At 45.2% G+C, this 12,073-nt stretch overlaps 1 protein-coding gene across 5 annotated transcripts in view; it reads left to right on the top strand.

Annotated features, from left to right (window-relative positions):
• Positions 1 to 12,073, top strand: part of RAF1 (Raf-1 proto-oncogene, serine/threonine kinase) — a 101,644-nt gene that overhangs the window by 25,076 nt on the left and 64,495 nt on the right. The window contains exon 1 of one of the 5 annotated variants that reach the window (XM_069083899.1): positions 10,983 to 11,059. The exons of 1 other annotated variant lie outside the window; for it this stretch is intronic. The gene's annotated coding sequence lies outside the window, so the exon portion shown is untranslated. Of the gene's footprint in view, positions 1 to 10,982; positions 11,060 to 11,422; positions 11,505 to 12,073 lie in introns of those variants that run through there. 3 more of the 5 variants (XM_069083904.1, XM_069083903.1, XM_069083898.1) reach the window with 3 other exon arrangements.

The raw sequence follows: 12,073 nt of genomic DNA on the forward strand, positions 1-12,073 counted from the left end.
AGTACCTCAAAATTTCAAAACAATATCCAGCAATGAGCCTCTGCATAGCATTCTCTAGGCATATTCAGGCTCCCACAACCTGTTTAGATCCATCATCTATTCAAAACCAGTGCTCATGGACACCCATTTTCCACTGGATAAAAACAATCATGTGCCATCACATTATTGTAAAAACATTTACTTAAAACAGAACACAAAGTAAACAACAAGGATTTCAAATCAAGCAGGGGCACTACATGACATACATTGCAAAATGACCCCCTCCACCACGCGTTGGGAGCAGTATATGGAGAGTCAGGCACAGCTGTTAGTCTCCACAATGGCAGCATTGGGTAAGCTGGGATGCTCTGCATGCACTGCTATTTCCCTGTGATATGGGGAGCATTGTAGACAGGAGTATTTCCTCTTGGCACAGTAACTAGAGAGCACTGTTGAGAGCACTGCGGCTTCCTAGCACAGCAACCAGTTAAACAGGATGTCAGAGCCAGGTCACACCATCTATCTCTGTAACGTCATTTCAGTTCAGTCTCTTCTATTATTCTCCTCTGGCCCAGCTCTGCCATTTGAAGCTCTCATTTTTTGAAAGACCTCTGTTCAGCCTTCAAACTGGGCATGCTGAAAGCTGCTAGCTCAAGCATAAGCTTTTTGTTGCAGTTCAGAGACTCTCAAATTCCTAGATACTTGTCTTCATTTTAGGCATCCTAATTTGTAGTTAAGTAGCATTCTTCAGGATTTACAGGATGTGTGTGGTACTTTATTACCATTTTTATTTTATATATGCATGCATTACTCCACAAAGCTGGCTGACACACATTGCCATATAGTAGGAAACGGACTACCAGACTAAGAGACAGGAGTCCAAGGGATCACAAGTATGGGAGGCTGAAAACTTGATGCACTAGCCCACAGTCTCTGTTTGGACAAAGATAGAAACCATGAGCATGAGCCTATGGATTCTGGCACTTAAGGGATCTATACTTGAACAAGTAGAGTTGATTGATTTGAATATGAATGAAGAGGCATTCTCTGAAATTGCTGTCTGCCCTTGACCCTTGGTTCTGTTTCTAATTATCCTCTTTTCAGCACTCTACCCCCTCTCTGCCCTTCCCACATCACCTGAAATCTTTGATTATTTCTTCATCTCTGATGGCAAATCAGAGAAATTTTTGAAAAGTTCAGTCAGAAGTAACAAGTCAATCTTCAAATCTTGTGGCTATATTTTGACCTGGGGGTAAGTAACATGCCTCCTTTGAACTCTCCTCCCTTGGCTTACCTGGTCTGCTCTGTTCTAGTTCTCCCTTACCAACCACACACCTTCTCAGTTTCTTTCACTCTTTTTATTGAACAAATAGGAAAGAAATACCTGATAAGTTTAAGGCACTGTGTTAGCACTAGGGGTATAAAAACAGGGCAGTCCCTTCCCTCAAAGGGCTAACATTTTCTTACTCCTGCTCCCTAAGTTCCAGAATCCTTCAATAACTTTGTCTTTGGGGAATGATCAATGTTGGCAGGCTTGTGGAAAGACAGGTACACTAATGCATTGTTGGAATAGCTGTAAAGTAGGCCAATCTTTCTGGAAAGCAATTTGGAATTATGCAAATAAAGTGACTAAAACGTCCATACCCTTTGGCCCACAGGTTCCACTGCTAGGCATATATCCCAAGGAGGTCACTGACAAAAAATATGTTTGGTAGCATTTGCGTGTGTATGTGTGTGTGTGTGTGTGATAGAAAAGAACTTGAAACAAAGTCTATTTCTATAAATTTGGAAATGGCTAAACAAACTATATGCACATGAATATAATGGAATATTACTGTGCTATAAGAAATGATGAATGTAACAAATACAGAGGACATATTTATATGAATTTATGCAAAGGGAAGTAAGCAGAACTAGGAAAACTATACATACATACATACATATATAATGTATGTGTGTGTGTGTGTGTGTGTGTGTGTGTACTACACAACTATGTAAATGGAAAGATCAGCAACCACAAAACAAGGAAAACTGAATGGTTCAAAATTATAAGGCACAAGCTTGGCCCCAAAAATAAAATATGAGAACTTTCTCTACATCAGAGCCTGAGTGCTGTCTGCCTCTAGCTTTTCTCCTCTTCCATTCATTTTTCACACACAGCTTCCAAAGTAATCTTCCTTAACACATAATTCTTACCGCATCATTCTCCTGCTCAAAAGCCTCAGTCGCTACCAAATTACCAAGTAGATTAGCAAATGAAATGTAACTAGATCATATAGACTTTTTTTTAAAAGCTTCCACAAAAGCTTTACCTAGCCTGGCATTCAAGGCCCTTTGCCATGATTCTTGTCAAGTCTTATTTAATGATTTTCTTTCATTCACTTTACACTCAATGAAACCTTGAGTCTCATCGTTCTCTGACCACCTTATGTCCTCTTCCATCTCCATGCCTTTGGGAGCACATAACTTCTATGCCTAAAATAGATCCTTCCGCCTCCTATCTCTTCTTATTACTATCCCTCCCCTCCTTCAAGGCCCTGCTGAGCTGGCATTTCCTCTTATGGCCCTTTCCCTGACTTGTCCAGTTAGAAGTGATCTATCATTCCTTGAATTTCTGATATCACTCTTTGACCTTTCCTGTTCTCTAAATCACTTCAGAATACGAATTATAGTTATTTGTGTATGTTCCTCATTCCAATTACTTTGTAAACTACAGAGAAGGGCAATAAAAGTAACACTTGCACACTTTGTACCTTCAGTACTAAAAAGCAGTTCATTGTACAGAATTGTTGAATTGACAAATCAAGTCAATTCAACATTATTAAACCACCTACTATACTCCAATTCAATTAGGTCTAAAAATAGATTGCTTTTTCCTGATAAAAATAGATCTATTCATAATAACTGCTGATGTTTAAATAGTACTTTATCAAGTTTATGAAACCTTTCTTTACACCAAGCTGTGAGATACGGCAGCTGTAATTATTATTATACTAAAAAGGATCCCTGATTTATTTCATTGGGAGTGCTCCCTCTGATGACACAGATTTCAACTCATTTGCACCTTGGTAAACATCTCCATAAGTTGTGACCCAAAATTCATCATATGATGATGGGCCTCTCAGAGTTTGGCTAGTCTGGCCTCAGGTATACAAATTGTCTGTTGCCACTCCCACACTTGAAGACTTTCCAGCATGATAGGGCATGCCAGTTATAATAATCTCCATTATACAGATGAGAAAACAAGTTTGGAGAAGTTAGGTGACATTTCAATGGTGTCATGTAGCTAGAGAATAGAAAAAGCACTGGCAGTGTTGGAGTCCAAGGGACTGGATTCAAATCCTAGCTCTGAAATCTATGACCTTTGGCAATCACTTTTGCTCCCTGGACTTTGATGTCTCCTCTGTGAAATAAGGGGGTTGGATGAGATGGTCTATAAGGTACTTTCCAACTTGCAGACATATAATAAAGGTGAGAGTTTGAACCCAGATCTCCTAGCTCCATGTTTAGTGACCTTAGAATTCCCAGGTCACATTTTTAATTTAAAAAAGGTTTTGGAGGGAGGACAGAGAAATAAAACATGAAAAACCACTAATTGTAGCCAAAAGGAAAGTGTAAAGAAAGAAAAAGAACACTGCAAAATATCTTCCAAAATTTAAATGTCTTAACCTTGTTTTTTAAAGAGGCAGGTATTATAATTCCAAAGATGGGCACACAATTCTTATGCAGAGTTGATTTAATTCTGTATCAACACTTGTAGCCAAGGTTCACGATCCAAGAGACTAAAGGAAGAAATTTATATGAGGAATAAAGGATACCATCCCTGAAACTTTTCAGTGATCTACTTACCCAAGACAGTACTATTGTCTACTTGTCAGGAATGCAAATTTAGTTAATAATAACATCAAAGTTATCTCAGCATGCTGAAACAAGTTTCTGGGAAAATAGTACCCTGACAGACTGGTGGCAACTTGGCTAGACTGTATCTGTAACACTGAGCGCACTATGTGCCTTCAGCAATACAGATGCCTCAGAGATTCCAAAGCATGCGCCAGTGAAAGGATTGATCCTCACAAGTTACAGTATCAGAAGAAACTCTCCAGGGCACCTGTGGGGATCATCTAGATTTTGAGCTAGAACAAATCTAACTACTCCATACATAGCATAGAGAACACTGGCAACTGAAAGGAATGCTTACTCAATTCTTCGAAACTAACTTAATGAATGTGTGTGTGTGCGTGTGAACATATTCATGATGATTTCCAGCCCTGCCTAGAGAGAACTATCTTCACAAAAGGAAATGTAACTTCTTTTGCTGAAAATATAGATCATCACCAGAAATGAATCTAATAAGGACATCACCTCTTGAGCATTATGTCCTTGATAATGGGTTTTAGGACAACAGTAGAATATGATTTTGATAGGCCCAGCCCCTACCAGCATGCACATAATTTTTAATACAGGTTGTATCTATACGTGAAAAGTGGATCAGAAAATTGAGATAATTATCAAGACAATTTAAGGCCAAACAAAAAACCCGAAAATAACCAAATCCTTTGCCTCAATTGCCTGGTAGTTCTTGAGACATTCTCAATCATTCAGTGAGCACTTATTACATGCCATTGGATATCAGGTAATAGGCCAGGTGCTGAGGATAAAAATGAGTCAGTCACTTTACTAAATAAATAAATATATATATACATACATATATATATGTATGTATGTATGTATATTTTGCCTTTTGGAGGGCTTAATTGGGGTTAAGTAAATTGCCCAAGGTTACATGGCTAGTTTTTTTGTGTGTGTGGGTGTTAAGTGTCTGAGGCTGGAACCGAACTCAGGTCCTCCTGACTCTGGGGCCGGCATTTTACTCACTGGCCACCTAGCCAGCCCCTACTAAAAATATTTTTAGAAAGTATTTTTATGGTCTGCACTAAAGAGTCAAGGTTCCTAAAGAAAATGACTTCTGTTTCAGTCACTAGGTAATAGTAATAGTGAAACAACCAAAGATTTAGGTTACTCCTCATCCCTCTTTCTGACCAAATTTCTAGTCAACAAATGCCTAGTTTACTTTAGGACATCTTGGGGTCACATTTTATTTCCAATTTTACCCAACAATATAGCTTGTTATTAAATACCTAGGCTGTGGAAGTTATAAAAGAAATTAATTGCAAGGTTCCTGTCCTCAAGGAGCTTATACTATACTTGAGAAAAGATTTTCTTTTAGTCAATTAGTCGTGTCTGATGTGACCCCTTTGGGGATTTTCTTGGCAAAGTTACTAGAATGGTTTGCCATTTCCTTCTCCTGCTCATTTTACAGATGAGGACACTGAGGCAAACAAGGTTAAGTGACTTGACCAGGTCCACACAGCTAGCAAATGTCTGAGGTCAAATTTGAACTCAGGTCTTTTCTGACTCCAAGTCTAGCGCTCTACCCACTATGCCACCTAGCTTACTGGAGGAAAGACCACATGATTCTATTATAGAATACTACAAGACTAGGTTGATTAAAGTGTTAAAAGTAGATAGAGCACATAGATATGAGAAAAGAAAGAACAGGGTGGGGTAAAATAGTGAGGAATGATTTAATGGAGGAAATGGGACTAAGGCAGGGCCTATGCACAGGGAAGAGAAGGGAGAAGAACATTCTAAGGAAATAGCATAAGAACATTCACAGATGATCTGTATTTGGATGGCAAGAAGAATGGAAGCCTCTGAAGGAAAGAGAGAAATAACCTGAGAAGTAAAGAGGAAAGAAGAGAAAAGATAAGAGTTTCAAGCAGGGAAATCTTTCAGTTTCAAATGTTGCAGAGGTTAAAGATTGAGCTTGAGTAAAGACAACCTAATTTATTTAGAGGGCTGTTTATGTGGGATATTAATAACTGATATAACTACTAGGATTTATGAAAGGAAGGAAAGAAATATGATAATGATCGAAAGGGGCAGAAGGGTCATCTAATGCTTTTTGTTTTGAGAAAGATGTAGTACGGTGAAAAGAAGACTATTTGAGTCAAAGAACCTAGGCCCAAATCCTGGTTTGATTCTTACTACATATGTAATCTTAGGCAAGCCACTTAATCTATCTAGGCTTTAGATTTCTCTTCTGTAAAATGAGGAGGTTGAAATAGAAGGCCTCGGAGTGTCCTTCAAAGTTCGGAGCCTATAATCATACTTGTACTCATGATGAATTCTTCAGTAGAATATATGCTAATAGTCAGGGACTGCTTTTTTTTTTCCCTTGGTATCTTCAGAACCTAGCACAGAGCCACGTACATAGTAAGTGCCTGATAAAGGTTCAACTGAGTTGAGCAGAAGGGAAATGTTCTTTCCCTTAAGTCCTACCTATCTTCAGGACCCTAAAGGATCTTCAGGAAAACTCATTATCTTTGTCAGATATTTGGGCATTTAATTCTCTTCTCTCTTGTACTATTCAGCATTTTATTTGTATAAGTTTTGTTTTCCCAACTGCAGATGGGCAGTGATTTGGAACCAAAACTGAATGGGGAAAAAGTAGGCTGATACACTTATGGAGGACTGGATAGCACTTTCCATAATCTTCAACTATTTCTTGTTACCAAACGTCAATTTTTCAACTCTGATGCTATCCTGTTTATGCTGAATGGTTGTAAATCATGGAACCTCACAGAATGGCCCCAAAGGAAGAGCTCCAGAATGTCGAATAGATCTGCAATCTGAGGATGTTTGGAGGGAAATAAGAGAGTATGGATAAGTTGAAATTTATATTGAAGATTAAGCGTACCTGCCCAACGAATCAGTGGCTCTGTAAGTGTATTGAAAACTAAATTGTGTGTAGGCTGACTGAAAGCAGAGATCATGCCATATACGTCTTCTCTATTCCCCACAGTTACTAACAGGGCTGGGCACACAGTGGGTCCTCAAAACTCACAAATTAAGTTTCACAGAGGAAGGATTCAGGATATGACAACATTAGCATGTACCTAGTATGGTAAAGAAATAGAAGACAGCAGAGTGAAAAGAAAACAATAGAGAGGAAACATGAAGCTAAGGTATGAGATGGGGGCATCAACACATTTAAACCACCAGTGATGAAGTAACCACAGGACTGTTACGAGGAAGCATGTGATTGGATTCCTGAAGTCCTCTACAAAGGTGGGAATGGATCCTGTTAAATAATAGTGGTGAGGATTGCAAGATGGCAATGGGAAACATTCTGCATTCCAAGTGACATGAGTGGTTTAATGGCCTGAAAATGGCAACGTGGGCCATCTGCCCTATGGAATCAGGAGGGACAAAGAATAGTCCTCATGGCACAGAGACACGAAGTATGTAGAATTATTTGGATAAGGCCATGTCTTCTAAGATGAGAATAAGGTTCAGATGAAAGGTCCCCTAGGGCAGAGCAGAAGTAAAGAGGGAATGGGGGAAGAAAGGAAGTGTAGGCGGTCTGAACAGATATAAATGTTTGGTCAGAAAGAATTTATATATTTGGGTTAGAAGATCTGTGTTGGGTCAGCTGGTGCCCCACAAACATTTAGGATGGAGAACAGCTGGCTGTACAGAGAAGTTGCTGAAGTACTTTAAAGGTCAGTTTGTGGAAAAGGTTGGCCAAGTGAATTACCTGGCATTTACTTTGTGTATACTTGGATGAGAATATGTTGTTTCCCAGTACACGTGTGCTCCTCGAGGGCAGGGCATTTCTTTCTTTTTATCCACAGTAGCTGGCACACAATAAGCACTTAACTGATTGACCTGTTCTTCCTGATAACTGAGGACAAAAGTGAGAGCAAACAGTAGATTTAGGCTTGACCAAAGGAAAACTTTCCTGGCACTATCCCAGAGTTGAATGGCTTGTATGGGAAGGTGGTGGATCATCACTTGAGGTCTTTAAGCAAGAACACCTTTGTCTGGTGTATTGTACCGTGTTTCCCTGATAATAAGACACTGTCTTATTAATTTTTTTGGAAAGAAAAACACCAGAGGGCTTATTTTCAGGGGAGGGCTTATGTTGTCCTGCCTCAGCTCTCCTCCACAGCACTGCTCTCAATGGCGCCAGCAAGCAAATCACTGGGGAAGAACAGGATAACATGCTCACTGCTGCAGCTCTGATTGGATGCAGCTCGGAGCATGGCGTGCGTTTCACCCGGGGGGGGGGAGGGGATGGTGCATACAGAGGGTACCGTAATGTAGCGTGTAGCGCAGGGGATCACCTTCACTACAGTAGCAATCTCAATAGGGCTTATTTTCGGGGGATGGCTTATTTTAGAGGAATCTTACACAGTAAGGGGAGGGCTTATTTTCGGGATAGGTCTTATTATCGGGGAAACACGGTAGTTGTTGAGTCATTTCAGTCATGTCCGACTCTTCACGACACCATTTGGAGTTTTTGTGGCAAAGATACTGGTTTGACATTTCCTTCTCCAGATGAGGAAACCGAGGCAAACAGGGTTAAGTGACTTGCCCAGGGTCACACAGCTAGTCAACCTCTAAGGCTAGATTTGAATTCAGGTCTTCCTGCCTCCAAGGTTAGCACTCTATCCACTGTGCCGCTTAGCTGCCCCAAGTGTATTGGATCTTTTTTCAGGGGCAAGTTGAATGAAGTTACCTTTCCACACATGAAATGGTATGATTCTGGGTAGAGAACTGGATTTAAGGAAATAGTGTGTTGAGAAGAAAATAGGGTACACAGGTGAGGCAGGGGAAAGGGATTCACTGAGAAAACAGGAACATATTTATTTAAAAATGGGAAATTTTAAAAAGCAGCACCATAAGAGGAGTTTGTAGGGAGGGGACAGCAGGCATGCCCAGTGAATAAATAAGGCCAAACCTTGGGCAATAAACATGGACATACAGGTAGAGGCCAGACCCTCTACAGAGCTCCCCTGGCTAAACTTTGTTGTCTAATAATCCTTTTTTAAGCTTGACAATTAGCAGCCTCAGGCTCTAATCAGGTTGCTGCTCTCCGGGAAACTTCAGTGAGCTGGGGAGGGGAAAAAGAATCTTTTTAAACAGCTGTTCCCATCGCTCTTAAGACCACAACTCAAGTCTATATAGCCCTTTAAGATTTACAAAGTTCTGTACAGATCGTGAATTCAATTGATCTGAACAGCAACCTTGTGAGGCAGGTAATACAGATATCATTTTTCTTAATTAATCAATCAGTAATTAGGATTGTGAATCTCAGAAAAGTGAAGTAGTATGCATAGAGCTGTGTTGGTGGGAGGCTTTGACCCTCAATCTCTAAGTGACACTGAGCTCCAAGATAACACTGCTTATTCACTCATTCACTTTCAAGACACACCCTTGCCCTGAAGCCCCTCTTAGAACTTTAGACCAATTACCTCTTTGGTTCTTTATTACTTCAACTAACTTTGGTTAAAGCTACCAAGACAGCTAATTCTGTGAACCTGCTCCTGAGAAGCTAACCACCAAATAGGGGTGAAAGACAAAAATGACCATAAGAGAATATGATTAATTGCAAAAAAGAGGTCCAGGGAGTCTCATGATAAATTTAAGTAGGAAGAAATCACCTCCAGAGCACTGGTGGTAAGGAAGAGGAAAGTGTCCAGGGAAGTGCCTGAGATTACCCTGCTGCTTCGTATTTGTTTCTCCAAATTGTAAACGTAAAGACTTGGGAATGACATGATTAGTCAGTAGCATCTAAATATGCAGGGTACTTTGAATATACTGAATCTTCACAACAACCCTATAAGCTAAGTGGTATTATTCTCCCACCTTAAGGAGGAGGAAACTGATATGGAAGAGGTTAAATGATTTGCCCAGGGTCACTCTGCCTGCTAAGTGACAAAGAATAAGAACTCACGTCTGACTGCACTTCTAATATTCTCTCTATCCTCTATGGTACCTAGCTGCCTAAGGAGGCTTACAGATTGGGAGTCAGAAGGGGCCTTGGAGGTTACCTAGCCTAATGCCTTCCTTCATTTCACAGAAAAGCAAAGTGAGCTCTAGAGACCTGATGTGCTTAAGTGCCCCAAGGCTGAGAACTGACTTCAAAGGAGGCTTTTTCTTTTAAATCACTGTACTGCATTCCCAGTTCTTGGAATCTTTCATAATGTGTTACCAGAAATTCTACAAGAAACACCTGAACAGAATGCACTCACAAGAGAAAAATTCAGATGTAACTAAGAGTTCAGATGCACCCCGCCTATATGACCGGGCATGCCCTTTATCCCAGGGTTTGGGTTCCAATCCCCTCTTGGCCACGACACAACCTTGGGCGGGGGTCGTCCTAGCTGGCCTCTGGGGTCCCTCTGGGCGGGGCCGCCGGGTGTCAGTGTGGCCACTGGAACGCCTGGATTCGAATCCTGCTCGAGCACTGCGCCTGGGCAGGTCTGCACGGGGGAGACGGCGCCAGGGCCGGCCCCGCACGGCCGGGACGGCCACAGAACTCCCCGGGAGCAGGAGCGCCCTCGCGCCGGTTCCTAGTTGTAGAAATCGGGCACCTACCTTCCGGGGCTGCGGCCCAGACGCCCTACACTGTGCTTTGCAAACCCTGAGCGTCCTATAAACGCTCCCTGCTCTGATCGTCTCTCTGACTCAGTTTCCTCCTCTGTGCAGTGAGGGTCGTGAGGAGGCTGGCAGGGGGCGTCCCTACGTGCACAAAGCGCAGCAGAGATGGGCATTACTGTTACTGTCGCTGTCACACAGCTGTATGCACGCTGTCCTGCCCGCCGTGCTGTCCCCGGAGCCTCAGTTTCCCCAGTTGTAAAGAGGACGCGGCCCCGCAGAGCGTCTATGGGGGAGGGGTGCGGGCCCGGCTCTAGTAGCCGAGGCCTCCGGGGGCTGGCCTGGGGCCCCCCCCGCGGCGTCGTGGTCCGGGGTGGTCCGTCCTTGGCGCGGGGCCCCGGGAGGCTGCCGGTCTGGGATCTCGGGCGGCTCCCGCCGGGCCCTCGGGGTGGCCCGGTTCCCCGGCCCTCCGGGCCTCCGTCCCCGCGGCTCGCCCGCTCGCCCCCAGTCCGAAATGGCGGCCGCAGCCGCGCCGAGGCCCCGCCTCCTGGGGGCGGGGCCTGAGCCAGGGAAGAGGGAACGATACCGGAGCCGATGAATGGGCGCCTGGGCCGTGGCGGCGGCGGGGGCCGCGGTAGGTGGGGGAGGCGCGGGGGAGGCGCCGCAGGTTAGGCCGAGGAGTGCCGAGCCTCCTCGTCTCGGACGCTGGGGCCGCCATTTTAGATGGAGGCAGCGAGCCGCCGCCAGCAGTGAGGGAGCGAGTGTGAGCGGGCGCCGGAGCGGGAGCGCGAGCGCGGGCGCCGCGGCGGTCAGGGAGCGCCCCTCCACGGGCTCGGCCGGGCCGGGACGGCGGCGGCGGGCGGCCCGGGCCCTCGACTCCGCGGAGGCCGGCGGGCGGGCCCCTGCCCGGGGACGATGCGGGGGCCGCCCGGGGCCCCCTCCCCCGGGCTGGGGACGCGCCACCGCTGATCGGGCCTGGGCGCTAGGCGCACTCGACGCGCCGCCGCTGCCGCCTCGGCCCGGGCCGCGGGCACGCACGGGACGGGACGGGACGCACGCGGCGCGCACCGGCCCCGCAGGTAAGGCGGGCGAGCCGGCTCAGCCCGGCAGGCGAGCACGGGGCCTCTGGCCCGGCCCGGCTCCCTGCCTGAGGAGGCCGCGGCCCGGCAGGGGAGAGAGGGCTGAGGGAAACGGGTACGGCCCGCCGAGCCTCGGCCAGGGAGCGCCGAGACCCGAGAAGGGCCCCGAGCCCTGCCCGACACGGATGAGGAAACTGAGGCCGGGGTGGGGGGCGGGCTGTTCATAGATCTAGAGATGCAAGAGGCCCGGAGCCCCTCCTTGCACACATGGGGAAACTGAGGCGGGGGGAGTCACAGATCCAGAGCTGCAAGAGACCCCCTTTCCAGTCCATCCCGGCACAGATGAGGAAACTGGGGGTGGGGGGCGGCGATCGTAGATCTGGAGCTGCAAAGAGGCACCGAGCCTGTCCTTGTACAGATGGGGAAACTGAGGCGGGGGGTGGGGGCTGTTCTTAGAGCTAGAGATGCTCGAGACTCCGAGTCCCTCCTTGTACATGGGGAATGTACAAGGCGGGGGGGAGTCATATATCCAGAGCTGCAAGAGACCCCCCCCCATCCCACTGCAGATG

The sequence above is a fragment of the Petaurus breviceps genome, unplaced genomic scaffold (genome assembly GCF_028583685.1).
Source record: "Petaurus breviceps papuanus isolate PSGF00001 unplaced genomic scaffold, PetGlider_PUasm1.0 174, whole genome shotgun sequence".
In the NCBI taxonomy this organism is placed as follows: domain Eukaryota; kingdom Metazoa; phylum Chordata; class Mammalia; order Diprotodontia; family Petauridae; genus Petaurus; species Petaurus breviceps.